Consider the following 15,641-nt stretch of genomic DNA (forward strand, 5'->3'; position numbering starts at 1 on the left):
CTCCGACAGTGCGGCACTCCCTCAGCACTGACCCTCCGACAGTGCGGCACTCCCTCAGCACTGACCCTCCGACAGTGCGGCACTCCCTCAGCACTGACCCTCCGACAGTGCGGCACTCCCTCAGCACTGACCCTCCGACAGTGCGGCACTCCCTCAGCACTGACCCTCCGACAGTGCGGCACTCCCTCAGCACTGACCCTCCGACAGTGCGGCACTCCCTCAGCACTGACCCTCCGACAGTGCGGCACTCCCTCAGCACTGACCCTCCGACAGTGCGGCACTCCCTCAGCACTGACCCTCCGACAGTGCGGCACTCCCTTAGCACTGACCCTCCGACAGTGCGGCACTCCCTCAGCACTGACCCTCCGACAGTGTCCACTCCTTCAGCACTGACCCTCCGACAGTGCGGCACTCCCTCAGCACTGACCCTCCGACAGTGCGGCACTCCCTCAGCACTGACCCTCCGACAGTGGTGCACTCCCTCAGCACTGACCCTCCGACAGTGCGGCACTCCCTCAGCACTGACCCTCCGACAGTGCCCACTCCCTCAGCACTGACCCTCCGACAGTGCGGCACTCCCTCAGCACTGACCCTCCGACAGGGAGAGGTTGGACTGGAGTTTGGGTGAGGTGAGGGGAGGTACAGGTGATTGCAGTGGGTGTGTTTGATGTGCTCTCTGAGCTCGGGCCTGTGACCACGAGTCTCTGATTTGCAAAGCAAATGATCATAAAGCTACATCGAGGCCAAGATAACCTCACACCCACGACCAGATCTCCCTTCCCCATCGCCAAGGTTTACTCAGCCAATAGCCAGGCACCATTTCCTCTTCCTGTACATCAGTTCTGCTCACCGTCAGCTCCCCTCATCCACAGGACACCATGGGGTAATGCGACAACATGAGGGACCACACAATCAAAACACAGTTCCCCAGGGCAGTGAGATTTCTGATTCACACTGAATCCCATTTCCTCCATCCCACTGACCCCCACTCCGACACCCCCACATTGTCCCTGTAACCCCCCTCCAGCCCCTCCACCCCCTCCCTGTCCCTGTAACCCCCCTCCAGCCCCTCCACCCCCTACCTGTCCCTGTAGCCCCCTCCAGCCCCTCCACCCCCTCCCTGTCCCTGTAACCCCCCTCCAGCCTCTCCACCCCCTCCCTGTCCCTGTAAACCCCCTCCAGCCCCTCCACCCCCTCCCTGTAACCCCCCTCCAGCCCCTCCACCCCCTCCCTGTCCCTGTAACCCCCCTCCAGCCTCTCCACCCCCTCCCTGTCCCTGTAACCCCCCTCCAGCCTCTCCACCCCCTCCCTGTCCCTGTAACCCCCCTCCAGCCTCTCCACCCCCTCCCTGTCCCTGTAAACCCCCTCCAGCCCCTCCACCCCCTCCCTGTAACCCCCCTCCAGCCCCTCCACCCCCTCCCTGTCCCTGTAACCCCCCTCCAGCCCCTCCACCCCCTCCCTGTCCCTGTAACCCCCCTCCAGCCTCTCCACCCCCTCCCTGTCCCTGTAAACCCCCTCCAGCCCCTCCACCCCCTCCCTGTAACCTCCCTCCAGCCCCTCCACCCCCTCCCTGTCCCTGTAACCCCCCTCCAGCCCCTCCACCCCCTCCCTGTCCCTGTAACCCCCCTCCAGCCCCTCCACCCTGTCCCTGTAACCCCCCTCCAGCCCCTCCACCCCCTCCCTGTCCCTGTAACCCCCCTCCAGCTCCTCCACCCCCTCCCTGTCCCTGTAACCCCCCTCCAGCCCCTCCACCCCCTCCCTGTCCCTGTAACCCCCCTCCAGCCCCTCCACCCCCTCCCTGTCCCTGTAGCCCCCTCCAGCCCCTCCACCCCCTCCCTGTCCCTGTAGCCCCCTCCAGCCCCTCCACCCCCTCCCTGTCCCTGTAACCCCCCTCCAGCCCCTCCACCCCCCTCTCTGTAACCCCCCTCCAGCCTCTCCACCCCCTCCCTGTCCCTGTAAACCCCCTCCAGCCCCTCCACCCCCTCCCTGTCCCTGTAAACCCCCTCCAGCCCCTCCACCCCCTCCCTGTAACCCCCCTCCAGCCCCTCCACCCCCTCCCTGTCCCTGTAACCCCCCTCCACCCCCTCCCTGTCCCTGTAACCCCCCTCCAGCCTCTCCACCCCCTCCCTGTCCCTGTAAACCCCCTCCAGCCCCTCCACCCCCTCCCTGTAACCCCCCTCCAGCCCCTCCACCCCCTCCCTGTCCCTGTAACCCCCCTCCAGCCCCTCCACCCCCTCCCTGTCCCTGTAACCCCCCTCCAGCCCCTCCATCCCCCTCCCTGTCCCTGTAACCCCCCTCCAGCCCCTCCATCCCCCTCCCTGTCCCTGTAACCCCCCTCCAGCCCCTCCACCCCCTCCCTGTCCCTGTAACCCCCCTCCAGCCCCTCCCTATCTCTGTAACCCCCCTCCAGCCCCTCCACCCCCTCCCTATCTCTGTAACCCCCCTCCAGCCCCTACACCCCCTCCCTATCTCTGTAACCCCCCTCCAGCCCCTACATCCCCTCCCTATCTCTGTAACCTCCCTCCAGCCCCTACACCCCCTCCCTATCTCTGTAACCCCCCTCCAGCCCCTACACCCCCTCCCTATCTCTGTAACCCCCCTCCAGCCCCTACACCCCCTCCCTATCTCTGTAACCCCCCTCCAGCCCCTACACCCCCTCCCTATCTCTGTAACCCCCTCCAGACCCCTACACTCCTCCTTATCCCTGTGGCCAGTACCTGGGGGTCCTGACTTGATGGCCCGAAGTTAATGGAGCCATTTTGGCTTCCTACGAAACACCCTGGACTGTTTTGCCACGTAGGCGCTGCACAAATGCAATTTGATCACCCAGAAATTGGCAGCTGGAGAATGACTACTTCATGGCCGTCGCTTCTTTTCCCTGAATTCTTGTAAAATCCTGCTCCCAACGCGGTAACGTCACTGGGTTAGTGTTCCGGGAGCCCTGTCTCACGTCCCAGGGACACAAGTACAAATCCGACCTGGGCAGATGGTGACGTTGGAATTATATCAAAATCGGGCGTCAAACAAGAATGGTGGGAGGGTGACTGTGCACCCACTGTCAATAATGTTGTATAAAATCTCCTGGTTCACTGATGGTGATGGAAATCTGCCATCCTAACCTGGTCTGGCCTACATTTGACTCCAGAGCCATAGCAATATGGCTGACTCTGAACTGCCCTCTGGGTAATTAGGGATGGGTAGCAAAGGCTGGGCCCAGCCAGAGACACCCATATCTCAGACTCAGATTAGAAATACAGGTTTTCGGTGTTAACCATCACCCGTAAATGTACAAACTTTACACTCCCTGTCACATATAAAAGATCAAAAAGATGCAAAGGATTTTACAGTTTTCAAACACATTTATACTTGCCTTCAGCAGTGGTCTGATCGCAAACTCAGAGTTTCTCCCTGTCATTCACAACATCTTCAACTTTGGGAGCCATCACCATCACTCCGTCTCCCTCACAACACTGTGTCAGGAGGGTCAGTGCTGAGGGAGTGGGCACTGTCGGAGGGTCAGTGCTGAGGGAGTGCTGTACTGTCGGAGGGTCAGTGCTGAGGGAGTACCGCACTGTCGGAGGGTCAGTGCTGAGGGAGTGCCGCACTGTCATAGGATCAGTGCTGAGGGAGTGGGCACTGTCGGAGGGTCAGTGCTGAGGTTGTGCTGTACTGTCAGACGGTCAGTGCTGAGGGAGCACCGCACTGTCGGAGGGTCAGTGCTGAGGGAGCACCGCACTGTCGGAGGGTCAGTGCTGAGGGAGTGCCGCACTGTCAGAGGGTCAGTGCTGAGGGAGCACCGCACTGTCGGAGGGTCAGTGTTGAGGGAGCACCGCACTGTCGGAGGGTCAGTGTTGAGGGACAGACAGCGAAACTGCCTTCAGTGGTGTTGAGGGTGAACAGTGAATCTGTTAGGCAGATCTGGTGTGCCCCTGAGGGCAATAGCATCTCTGGTTGTCTCTGGGAGAAACCTGATCCTGTCTTGTGACTCAATCGACTTGTTTAACGAGATCTTCATAGATTGTGCTGAAACTGTTTAAAGGAGCCACGCTTTCTCAACAAATCATGGTGCTGAGGTCCCTCAGCCTCTCTATCCCAGAGCAGCGTGGCCTTTCTTCCTCCTGGCTTATACTAGCCAGCACACGGACATTTTACAATCCCTGTAACCTGCCGTTGCTCTTGCTCTAACCTGCGTCTGTACCTGCAGCTGCTCTGTAGGGACCATTTGTAAGTGATTGACACACCCCGGGATGTTTAAGAAGAGGCCAGGGTGTGTCCTGTCATTCCGGTTATCGGAATTTTCTTTCGGAAAGTGCTGGGTCAGCGTCTGCCGGAAACCGAAGTGTGTAACAATGACACACTGACGTCCAGGGGCTGACAGCAGAGCCCCGAGGGATAGGAGAGAGGATCGGACAGGGTGTGGGGTCACAGGAACGAGATCAGGCAGGCTAACAATCCCTTACAGACTCAATGGTTAGCACTGCTGCCTCACAGCGCCAGGGACCCGGGTTCGATTCCAGCCTCGGGGTGACTGTGTGTGTGGGGTTTGCACATTCTGCCCGTGACTGCGTGGGTTTCCTCCGGGTGCTCCGGTTTCCTCCCACATTCCAAAGATGTGCAGGTCAGGGTAGATTGGCCATGTGAAATTGTCCCATAGTGCCCAGGGATGTGCAGGTTAGGGTGGATTGGCCATGCTAAATTGTCCCATAGTGCCCAGGGATGTGCAGGTTAGGGTGGATTGGCCATGCTAAATTGTACCATAGTGCCCAGGGATGTGCAGGTTAGGGTGGATTGGCCATGCTCAATTGTCCCATTGTGCCCAGGGATGTGCAGGTCAGGGTGGATTGGCCATGCTAAATTGTCCCATAGTGCCCAGGGATGTGCAGGTTAGGGTGGATTGGCCATGCTAAATTGTGCCATAGTGCCCAGGGATGTGCAGGTTAGGGTGGATTGGCCATGCTAAATTGTCCCATAGTGCCCAGGGATGTGCAGGTTAGGGTGGATTGGCCATGCTAAATTGTCCCATAGTGCCCAGGGATGTGTAGGTTAGGGTGGATTGGCCATGCTCAATTGTCCCATAGTGTCCAGGGATGTGCAGGTTAGGGTGAATTGGCCATGCTAAATTGCCCCATACTGCCCAGGGATGTGCAGGTTAGGGTGGATTGGCCATGCTAAATTGTCCCATAGTGCCCAGGGATGTGCAGGTTAGGGTGGATTGGCCATGCTCAATTGTCCCATCGTGCCCAGGGATGTGTAGGTTAGGGTGGATTGGCCATGCTAAATTGTCCCATAGTGCCCAGGGATGTGTAGGTTAGGGTGGATTGGCCATGCTAAATTGTCCCATAGTGCCCAGGGATGTGTAGGTTAGGGTGGATTGGCCATGCTAAATTGTCCCATAGTGCCCAGGGATGTGCAGGTTAGGGTGGATTGGCCATGCTCAATTGTCCCATCGTGCCCAGGGATGTGTAGGTTAGGGTGGATTGGCCATGCTAAACTGTCCCATAGTGCCCAGGGATGTGCAGGTTAGGGTGGATTGGCCATGCTCAATTGTCCCATTGTGCCCAGGGATGTGCAGGTTAGGATGGATTGGCCATGCTCAATTGTCCCATCGTGCCCAGGGATGTGCAGGTTAGGGTGGATTGGCCATGCTAAATTGTCCCATAGTGCCCAGGAATGTGCAGGTTAGGGTGGATTGGCCATGCTCAATTGTCCCATAGTGCCCAGGAATGTGCAGGTTAGGGTGGATTGGCCATGCTCAATTGTCCCATTGTGCCCAGGGATGTGCAGGTTAGGGTGGATTGGCCATGCTCAATTGTCCCATTGTGCCCAGGGATGTGCAGGTTCGGGTGGATTGGCCATGCTAAATTGTCCCATAGTGCCCATTGATGTGCAGGTTAGGGTGGATTGGCCATGCTAAATTGTCCCATAGTGCCCAGGGATGTGCAGGTTAGGGTGGATTGGCCATGCTAAATTGTCCCATAGTGCCCAGGGATGTGCAGGTTAGGGTGGATTGGCCATGGGAAATTGTCCCATTGTGCACAGGGATGTGCAGGTTAGGGTGGATTGGCCATGCTAAATTGTCCCATTGTTCCCAGGGATGTGCAGGTTAGGGTGGATTGGCCATGCTAAATTGTCCCATAGTGTCCAGGGATGTGCAGGTTAGGGTGGATTAGCCATGCTAAATTGTCCCATAGTGTCCAGGGATGTGCAGGTTAGGGTGGATTAGCCATGCTAAATTGTCCCATAGTGTCCAAGGATGTGTAGGTTAGGGTGGATTGGCCATGCTAAATTGTCCCATAGTGCCCAGGGATGTGCAGGTTAGGGTGGATTGGCCATGCTAAATTGTCCCATAGTGCCCAGGGATGTGCAGGTTAGGGTGGATTAGCCATGCTAAATTGTCCCATAGTGTCCAGGGATGTGCAGGTTAGGGTGGATTAGCCATGCTAAATTACCCATAGTGTCCAGGGATGTGTAGGTTAGGGTGGATTGGCCATGCTAAATTGTCCCATAGTGCCCAGGGATGTGCAGGTTAGGGTGGATTGGCCATGCTAAATTGTCCCATAGTGTCCAGGGATGTGTAGGTTAGGGTGGATTGGCCATGCTAAATTGTCCCATAGTGTCCAGGGATGTGCAGGTTAGGGTGGATTGGCCATGCTAAATTGTCCCATAGTGCCCAGGGATGTGCAGGTTAGGGTGGATTGGCCATGCTAAATTGTCCCATAGTGTCCAAGGATGTGTAGGTTAGGGTGGATTGGCCATGCTAAATTGTCCCATAGTGTCCAAGGATGTGTAGGTTAGGGTGGATTGGCCATGCTAAATTGTCCCATAGTGCCCAGGGATGTGCAGGTTAGGGTGGATTGGCCATGCTAAATTGTCCCATAGTGCCCAGGGATGTGCAGGTTAGGGTGGATTGGCCATGCTAAATTGTCCCATAGTGCCCAGGGATGTGCAGGTTAGGGTGGATTGGCCATGCTAAATTGTCCCATAGTGTCCAGGGATGTGCAGGTTAGGGTGGATTGGCCATGCTAAATTGTCCCATAGTGCCCAGGGATGTGCAGGTTAGGGTGGATTGGCCATGCTAAATTGTCCCATAGTGCCCAGGGATGTGTAGGTTAGGGTGGTTTGGCCATGCTAAATTGTGGAATGATCGGAAGAAGTTCGGGTGCTCGATCTGGGTTCTGAGGGTGAATACGGACATGATGGGCTGAATGGCCTGCTCCCACACTGTAGGATTGTCATACAGAAGGTTAAACTCCCAACACCTGGCTCCATCAACCCTCTCTGGCGGGCATTAGGATATGGAGTTGTGCTCCACCTTCAGAAAACTGAGGCAGCTTCCAGGGATAAGGAGCTCACTCCACACAGACTGGAATTTCTAAATACAGCAGGGTCAGTGCTGAGGGAACGGGCACAGTCGGAGGGTGAGTGCTGAGGGAGTGCCGCACTGTCGGAGGGTCAGTGCTGAGGGAGTGCCGCACTGTCGGAGGGTCAGTGCTGAGGGAGTGCCGCACTGTCGGAGGGTCAGTGCTGAGGGAGCGCCGCACTGTCGGAGGGTCAGTGCTGAGGGAGTGCCGCACTGTCGGAGGGTCAGTGCTGAGGGAGTGGGCACTGTCGGAGGGTCAGTGATGAGGGAGTGGGCACAGTCGGAGGGTGAGTGCTGAGGGAGTGGGCACTGTCAGAGGGTCAGTGCTGAGGGAGTGGGCACTGTCGGAGGGTCAGTGCTGAGGGAGTGCCGCACTGTCGGAGGGTCAGTACTGAGGGAGCGCCGCACTGTCGGAGGGTCAGTGTTGAGGGAGTGGACACTGTCGGAGGGTCAGTGCTGAGGGAGTGCCGCACTGTCGGAGGGTCAGTGCTGAGGGAGTGCCGCACTGTCGGAGGGTCAGTGCTGAGGGAGCGCCGCACTGTCGGAGGGTCAGTGCTGAGGGAGTGCCGCACTGTCGGAGGGTCAGTGCTGAGGGAGTGGACACTGTCGGAGGGTCAGTGCTGAGGGAGCGCCGCACTGTCGGAGAGTCAGTGCTGAGGGAGTGGGCACTGTTGGAGGGTCAGTGCTGAGGGAGTGCCGCACTGTCGGAGGGTCAGTGCTGAGGGAGTGCCGCACTGTCGGAGGGTCAGTGCTGAGGGAGTGCCGCACTGTCGGAGGGTCAGTGCTGAGGGAACGGGCACAGTCGGAGGGTCAGTGCTGAGGGAGTGGGCATTGTCGGAGGGTCAGTGCTGAGGGAGTGGGCACTGTCGGAGGGTCAGTGCTGAGGGAACGGGCACAGTCGGAGGGTCAGTGCTGAGGGATTGGGCACTGTCGGAGGGTCAGTGCTGAGGGAGTGGGCACTGTCGGAGGGTCAGTGCTGAGGGAGTGGGCACTGTCGGAGGGTCAGTGCTGAGGGAACGGGCACTGTCGGAGGGTCAGTGCAGAGGGAGTGGGCACTGTCGGAGGGTCAGTGCTGAGGGAGTGGGCACTGTCGGAGGGTCAGTGCTGAGGGAGTGGGCACTGTCGGACGGTCAGTGCTGAGGGAACGGGCACTGTCGGAGGGTCAGTGCTGAGGGAGTGGGCACTGTCGGAGGGTCAGTGCTGAGGGAGTGGGCACTGTCGGAGGGTCAGTGCTGAGGGAACGGGCACAGTCGGAGGGTCAGTGCTGAGGGATTGGGCACTGTCGGAGGGTCAGTGCTGAGGGAGTGGGCACTGTCGGAGGGTCAGTGCTGAGGGAGTGGGCACTGTCGGAGGGTCAGTGCTGAGGGAACGGGCACTGTCGGAGGGTCAGTGCTGAGGGAGTGGGCACTGTCGGAGGGTCAGTGCTGAGGGAGTGGGCACTGTCGGAGGGTCAGTGCTGAGGGAACGGGCACAGTCGGAGGGTCAGTGCTGAGGGATTGGGCACTGTCGGAGGGTCAGTGCTGAGGGAGTGGGCACTGTCGGAGGGTCAGAGCTGAGGGAGCGCCGCACTGTCGGAGGGTCAGAGCTGAGGGAGCGCCGCACTGTCGGAGGGTCAGTGCTGAGGGAGTGGGCACTGTCGGAGGGTCAGTGCTGAGGGAGTGCCGCACTGTCGGAGGGTCAGTACTGAGGCAGTGCCGCACTGTCGGAGGGTCAGTGTTGAGGGAGTGCCGCACTGTCGGAGGGTCAGTGCTGAGGGAGCGCCGCACTGTCGGAGGGTCAGTGCTGAGGGAGTGCCGCACTGTCAGAGGGTCAGTACTGAGGGAGTGCCGCACCGTCGGAGGGTCAGTGCTGAGGGAGCGCCGCACTGTCGGAGGGTCAGTGCTGAGGGAGTGCCGCACCGTCGGAGGGTCAGTGCTGAGGGAGTGCCGCACCGTCGGAGGGTCAGTGCTGAGGGAGTGCCGCACTGCCAAAGGATACTCAGAAAAGTATGAGGGTCTCTGGATCATGAATACAGTGACAATATCATCTGGCCATTGCTTTCCCTTTCTGGGAGTGTTTGATGCTCGGACAGTGTAGAGGGAGCCTTACTCTGTATCTCCCCCCGTGGATCATACTTATCCCACATTGTGGGCAGCTGCTGGGAACTAAGTTGAAGGCCATTTAGTGCCTTGCGGCTGGTGCTGAGGGATAGCAGCACAGATCCCTCTGAATGTCTCAGGGATGACGGTTAACGTGACTGCACACACTCACCCGAACCCCGTAACCCTGCACAACTTTACACAAACAAGAATTTGTCAGGCTCCCTGATGGAAAACGAACCAGTCGATGAATCGCGTGCGCGGGAGAGATTTCCAAACATTTTCTGTGCCCTCTCCGTGTGTGTGTGTGTGTGGGGGGGGGGAAATGATTCCCTGATCTCACTCCTGAGGGGGTGACTTTGTAAACTCTATCCCGAGTCCAGGTCTCAGTGACCAGGGAGAATGGTCTCTCTCCAACCCACCCTTTCAGTTATTCCCTGGATCAATCACAGATATTTGTTTTAATCTGGACAGCCTGCCCATCGATCCCCAGATGCCCTGCCTGTTGTGAAGTGAGGACAGCCTGCCCATCAATCCCCAGATGCCCTGCCTGTTGTGAAGTGAGGACAATCTGCCCATCAATCCCCAGATGCCCTGCCTGTTGTGAAGTGAGGACAATCTGCCCATCGATCCCCAGATGCCCTGCCTGTTGTGAAGTGAGGACAGCCTGCCCATCAATCCCCAGATGCCCTGCCTGTTGTGAAGTGAGGACAGCCTGCCCATCAATCCCCAGATGCCCTGCCTGTTGTGAAGTGAGGACAATCTGCCCATCGATCCCCAGATGCCCTGCCTGTTGTGAAGTGAGGACAGCCTGCCCATCAATCCCCAGATGCCCTGCCTGTTGTGAAGTGAGGACAGCCTGCCCATCAATCCCCAGATGCCCTGCCTGTTGTGAAGTGAGGACAATCTGCCCATCAATCCCCAGATGCCCTGCCTGTTGTGAAGTGAGGACAATCTGCCCATCGATCCCCAGATGCCCTGCCTGTTGTGAAGTGAGGACAGCCTGCCCATCAATCCCCAGATGCCCTGCCTGTTGTGAAGTGAGGACAGCCTGCCCATCAATCCCCAGATGCCCTGCCTGTTGTGAAGTGAGACTGTTTTCTGTTGGGTGGACAATGCTCTCATTGTCTCTGTCTGTTTGATTGTCAATACTGACTGCATTCTCTCTCACCGTCACCGTCATCTCCCATTGCTGCAGCAAACACAGACAATTCTCGGTAAACACCGTAAAGTGCCAGCAGTGAGCTCACCTCCTGCTAGTTGACTCTGAACCAGGGTGGGTACAGCCAGTACTAGCTCCTTGCTCAACAAATCCCCAAGTGACTCCAGCACTCTCCATCTCTACACCGAGCGTTCTTCACACTGAAACAATCCCACAGACGCAACTCCACTCCTCAGCACTGACCCTGCGACGGTGCGGCGCTCCCTCAGCACTGACCCTCCGACAGTGCGGCACTACCTCAGCACTGACCCTCCGACAGTGCGGCACTCCCTCAGCACTGACCCTCCGACAGTGCAGCGCTCCCTCAGCACTGACCCTCCGACAGTGCGGCGCTCCCTCAGCACTGACCCTCCGACAGTGCGGTGCTCCCTCAGCACTGACCCTCCGACAGTGCAGCACTCCCTCAGCACTGACCCTCCGACAGTGCCCACTCCCTCAGCACTGACCCTCCGACAGTGCGGCGCTCCCTCAGCACTGACCCTCCGACAGTGCGGCACTACCTCAGCACTGACCCTCCGACAGTGCGGCACTCCCTCAGCACTGACCCTCCGACAGTGCGGCGCTCCCTCAGCACTGACCCTCCGACAGTGCGGCGCTCCCTCAGCACTGACCCTCCGACAGTGCGGTGCTCCCTCAGCACTGACCCTCCGACAGTGCAGCACTCCCTCAGCACTGACCCTCCGACAGTGCCCACTCCCTCAGCACTGACCCTCCGACGGTGCGGCGCTCCCTCAGCACTGACCCTCCGACAGTGCGGCACTCCCTCAGCACTGACCCTCCGACAGTGCGGCACTCCCTCAGCACTGACCCTCCGACAGTGCGGCGCTCCCTCAGCACTGACCCTCCGACAGTGCGGCACTCCCTCAGCACTGACCCTCCGACAGTGCGGCGCTCCCTCAGCACTGACCCTCCGACAGTGCGGCGCTCCCTCAGCACTGACCCTGTGACAGTGCGGCACTCCCTCAGCACTGACCCTCCGACAGTGCGGCACTCCCTCAGCACTGACCCTGCGACAGTGCCCACTCCCTCAGCACTGACCCTCCGACAGTGCCCACTCCCTCAGCACTGACCCTCCGACAGTGCCCACTCCCTCAGCACTGACCCTCCAACAGTGCCCACTCCCTTAGCACTGACCCTCCGACTATGCCCATTCCCTCAGCACTGACCCTCCGACAGTGCGGCACTCCCTCAGCTCTGACCCTCCGACAGTGCCCACTCCCTCAGCACTGACCCTCCGACAGTGCGGCACTCCCTCAGCTCTGACCCTTCGACAGTGCCCACTCCCTCAGCACTGACCCTCCGACAGTGCCCACTCCCTCAGCACTGACCCTCCAACAGTGCCCACTCCCTCAGCACTGACCCTCCGACAGTGCGGCACTCCCTCAGCACTGACCCTCCGACAGTGCCCACTCCCTCAGCACTGACCCTCCGACAGTGCGACACTCCCTCAGCACTGACCCTCCGACAGTGCCCACTCCCTCAGCACAGACCCTCCGACAGTGCGGCGCTCCCTCAGCACAGACCCTCTGACAGTGCCCACTCCCTCAGCACTGACCCTCCGACAGTACCCACCCCCTCAGCACTGACCCTCCGACAGTGCCCACTCCCTCAGCACTGACCCTCCGACAGTGTGGCACTCCCTCAGCACAGACCCTCTGACAGTCCCCACTCCCTCAGCACTGACCCTCCGACAGTGTGGCACTCCCTCAGCACTGACCCTCCGACAGTGCGGCGCTCCCTCAGCACTGACCTACCGACAGTGCGGCACTCCCTCAGCACAGACCCTCTGACAGTGCTCACTCCCTCAGCACTGACCCTCCGACAGTGCCCACTCCCTCAGCACTGACCCTCCGACAGTGTGGCACACCCTCAGCACTGACCCTCCGACAGTGCGGCGCTCCCTCAGCACTGACCTACCGACAGTGCCCACTCCCTCAGCACTGACCCTCCGACAGTGCCCACTCCCTCAGCACTGACCCTCCGACAGTGCCCACTCCCCCAGCACTGACCCTTTCTGGTGGATATTCTGTGGCTGGGGATGAGTGAGAAATACAGGGAAGGACAGAGTTGGTGAGTAACGAGCGAAAGATAACAAGAAAGAATAAGAAAAGACTGCCAAAGGAAACCAATGCGATGGAGGGAAATGTTGAGAGGGATTGAGATTTGTTGATGAGGGAGGGGAATGAGTGTAACAGAGGTTAAAGGTTAGGGATGGGATGGAGAGAGCGAGTGAGTGAGCGAGAGTGAGTCAGAGAGAGTGTATGAGGGAGAAGGAGAAAGGAAGTGTGTGGGAGAGACAGAGTGAATGTGTGCAAGGGATTGGAGAGAGAGAGAAAATAGAATCTGAGAGAAAGATCGTGAGGGTGACCCTCCGACAGTGTGATAGTGTGAGAGAGAGCGAGAGGGAGAGAAAAATGGAAGTCACAGAGGGAGAGGATGTGAGAGAGACAGAGACAGTACGGGAATGACAGAGCACTGTGTGAGTGGCACAGAGCGAGAGAATGATTAGATTTAGATTACATTACAGTGTGGAAACAGGCCCTTCGGCCCAACAAGTCCACACCGCCCCGCCGAAGGGCAACCCACCCATACCCCTACATTTACCCCTTACCTAACACTACGGGCAATTTAGCTCTGGCCAATTCACCTGACCCTGCACATCTTTGGACTGTGGGAGGAAACCGGAGCACCCGGAGGAAACCCACGCAGACACAGGGAGAATGTGCAAACTCCACACAGTCAGTCACCTGAGGCGGGAATTGAACCCGGGTCTCTGGCGCTGTGAGGCAGCAGTGCTAACCACTGTGCCACCGTGACGTCCACAGAGTGACAGAGAGAGAGAGAGTGACAGAGGGGGAGAGTGTGAGAGAGTGACAGAGGGAGAGTGTGACAGAGAGAGAGAGTGACAGAGGAAGAGAGTGACAAAGAGAGAGAGAGTGACAGAGACAGAGTGAGAGAGTGACAGAGGGAAGAGTGACAGAGAGAGAGTGACAGAGGGAGAGAGTGTGAGAGAGTGACAGAGGGAGAGAGTGTGACAGAGAGAGAGTGTGACAGAGAGAGGGAGAGTGACAGAGACAGAGTGAGAGAGTGACAGAGGGAAGAGTGACAGAGAGAGAGTGACAGAGGGAGAGAGTGTGAGAGAGTGACAGAGGGAGAGAGTGTGACAGAGAGAGTGTGACAGAGAGAGAGTGACAGATGGAGAGAGTGACAGAGGGAGAGAGTGACAGAGAGAGAGAGAGTGACAGAGACAGAGTGAGAGAGTGACAGAGGGAAGAGTGACAGAGAGAGAGTGACAGAGGGAGAGAGTGTGAGAGAGTGACAGAGGGAGAGAGTGTGACAGAGAGAGTGTGACAGAGAGAGAGTGACAGATGGAGAGAGTGACAGAGGGAGAGAGTGACAGAGGGAGAGAGTGTGAGAGAGTGACAGAGGGAGAGAGTTTGAGAGAGTGACAGAGAGAGAGTGTGACAGAGAGAGAGTGACAGATGGAGAGAGTGACAGAAGGAGAGTGTGACAGAGGGAGAGAGTGACAGAGAGAGTGTGACAGAGAGAGAGTTTGAGAGAGTGACAGAGGGAAGAGTGACAGAGGGAGAGAGTGACAGAGGGAGAGAGTGACAGAGAGAGAGTGTGAGAGAGTGACAGAGGGAGAGAGTGTGAGAGAGTGACAGAGGGAGAGAGTGTGAGAGAGTGACAGAGAGAGAGTGACAGAGGGAGAGAGTGTGAGAGAGTGACAGAGGGAGAGAGTGACAGAGGGAGAGAGTGTGAGAGTGACAGAGAGAGTGTGAGAGAGTGACAGAGGGAGAGAGTGTGAGAGAGTGACAGAGAGAGAGTGACAGAGGGAGAGAGTGTGAGAGAGTGACAGAGGGAGAGAGTGTGAGAGTGACACAGAGAGTGTGTGACAGAGTGACTCAGGGAGAGTGTGTGTGAGAGAGTGACAGAGAGAGTGTGTGTGAGACTGACAGAGGGAGAGAGAGTGACAGAGGGAGAGAGAGTGACAGAGGGAAATACAATGTGTGAGAGTGACAGAGGGAGAGAGTGACAGAGAGAAAGAGGGAGAGAGTGACAGAGGGAGAGAGTGACAGAGGGAGAGAGTGACAGAGAGAAAGAGGGAGAGAGTGACAGAGGGAGAGAGTGACAGAGAGAAAGAGGGAGAGAGTGACAGAGGGAGAGAGTGACAGAGAGAAAGAGGGAGAGAGTGACAGAGGGAGAGAGTGACAGAGAGAAAGAGGGAGAGAGTGACAGAGGGAGAGAGTGACAGAGGGAGAGTGAGAGGCAGTTAAACTGAGTATGTTAAAGTAGTGGTGAGAAGGTGTGTATGTGTTGGGGGGGAGGCGGGTGGATACAGGTTAACAGGTACAGTACAGTGTTGTCCATTGTAAATAATTGCTGTGCTGACCTTTAGAGTGGGAGCTGGTAATTTTCTGCAGGAGGACATGTAATGAGCGAGATGACCCCTTTAAGACTTCCCCAGCTGAAATGTTGAACAGGGAACCGCAGAGCTTTTTACCTTGTGAACTCTAGCAGAGGCAATAATGGTTCTGGTCGCTGGGTTACTGAGCTCTCCCTCTGGGCTAACTCTGCACTGGCTCCTTCCTGGAGTTATTCCTGTTCCTTCCTCCCTGTTTTAGGATCTTCTCTCTCCTGGTCCCCCTCATGAAACTGTGAGCTCTCCTTCAAATTTGAATTGACTGAATTTCAGGGCGTTACTGACTGGGGGATTTCAGAGGCTCTGGATTTGACTGAAAATGGCTCCTCCCTCTCTGAGTTAATTCTGAAGGGGATGAACAACTGGTTCAGTCACACGAGCTGGTTTAGCAAGACAGACAGCTGCTTGATAAAGCAGGTTTCAGGCCAAATACTGAGAGAAAGAGAAACAGCAGGAGAGAGAGAGAGCGAGCAAAGAAACAGAGAGAAACAAGGAACTGGTGAAATAAACAGCAGGAAACAGAAAGAGAGGGAAAGGGGAAAGAGGGAACAGTGAAAT

At 57.7% G+C, this 15,641-nt stretch overlaps 1 pseudogene across 1 annotated transcript in view; it reads right to left on the minus strand.

Annotated features, from left to right (window-relative positions):
* LOC122547614 (uncharacterized) overlaps positions 1-15,359 on the minus strand; it is a 65,738-nt pseudogene extending 50,379 nt beyond the window's left edge. The window contains exon 1 of the transcript XR_015753584.1: positions 15,165-15,359. The product of XR_015753584.1 is annotated as an uncharacterized LOC122547614 (transcript). The remainder of the gene's footprint in view (positions 1-15,164) is intronic.
* Between the last annotated feature and the right edge of the window lie 282 nt (positions 15,360-15,641).

Source organism: Chiloscyllium plagiosum, unplaced genomic scaffold (assembly GCF_037043375.1).
Source record: "Chiloscyllium plagiosum isolate Xiang-an unplaced genomic scaffold, Cpla_swu_hap1 HiC_scaffold_38, whole genome shotgun sequence".
In the NCBI taxonomy this organism is placed as follows: domain Eukaryota; kingdom Metazoa; phylum Chordata; class Chondrichthyes; order Orectolobiformes; family Hemiscylliidae; genus Chiloscyllium; species Chiloscyllium plagiosum.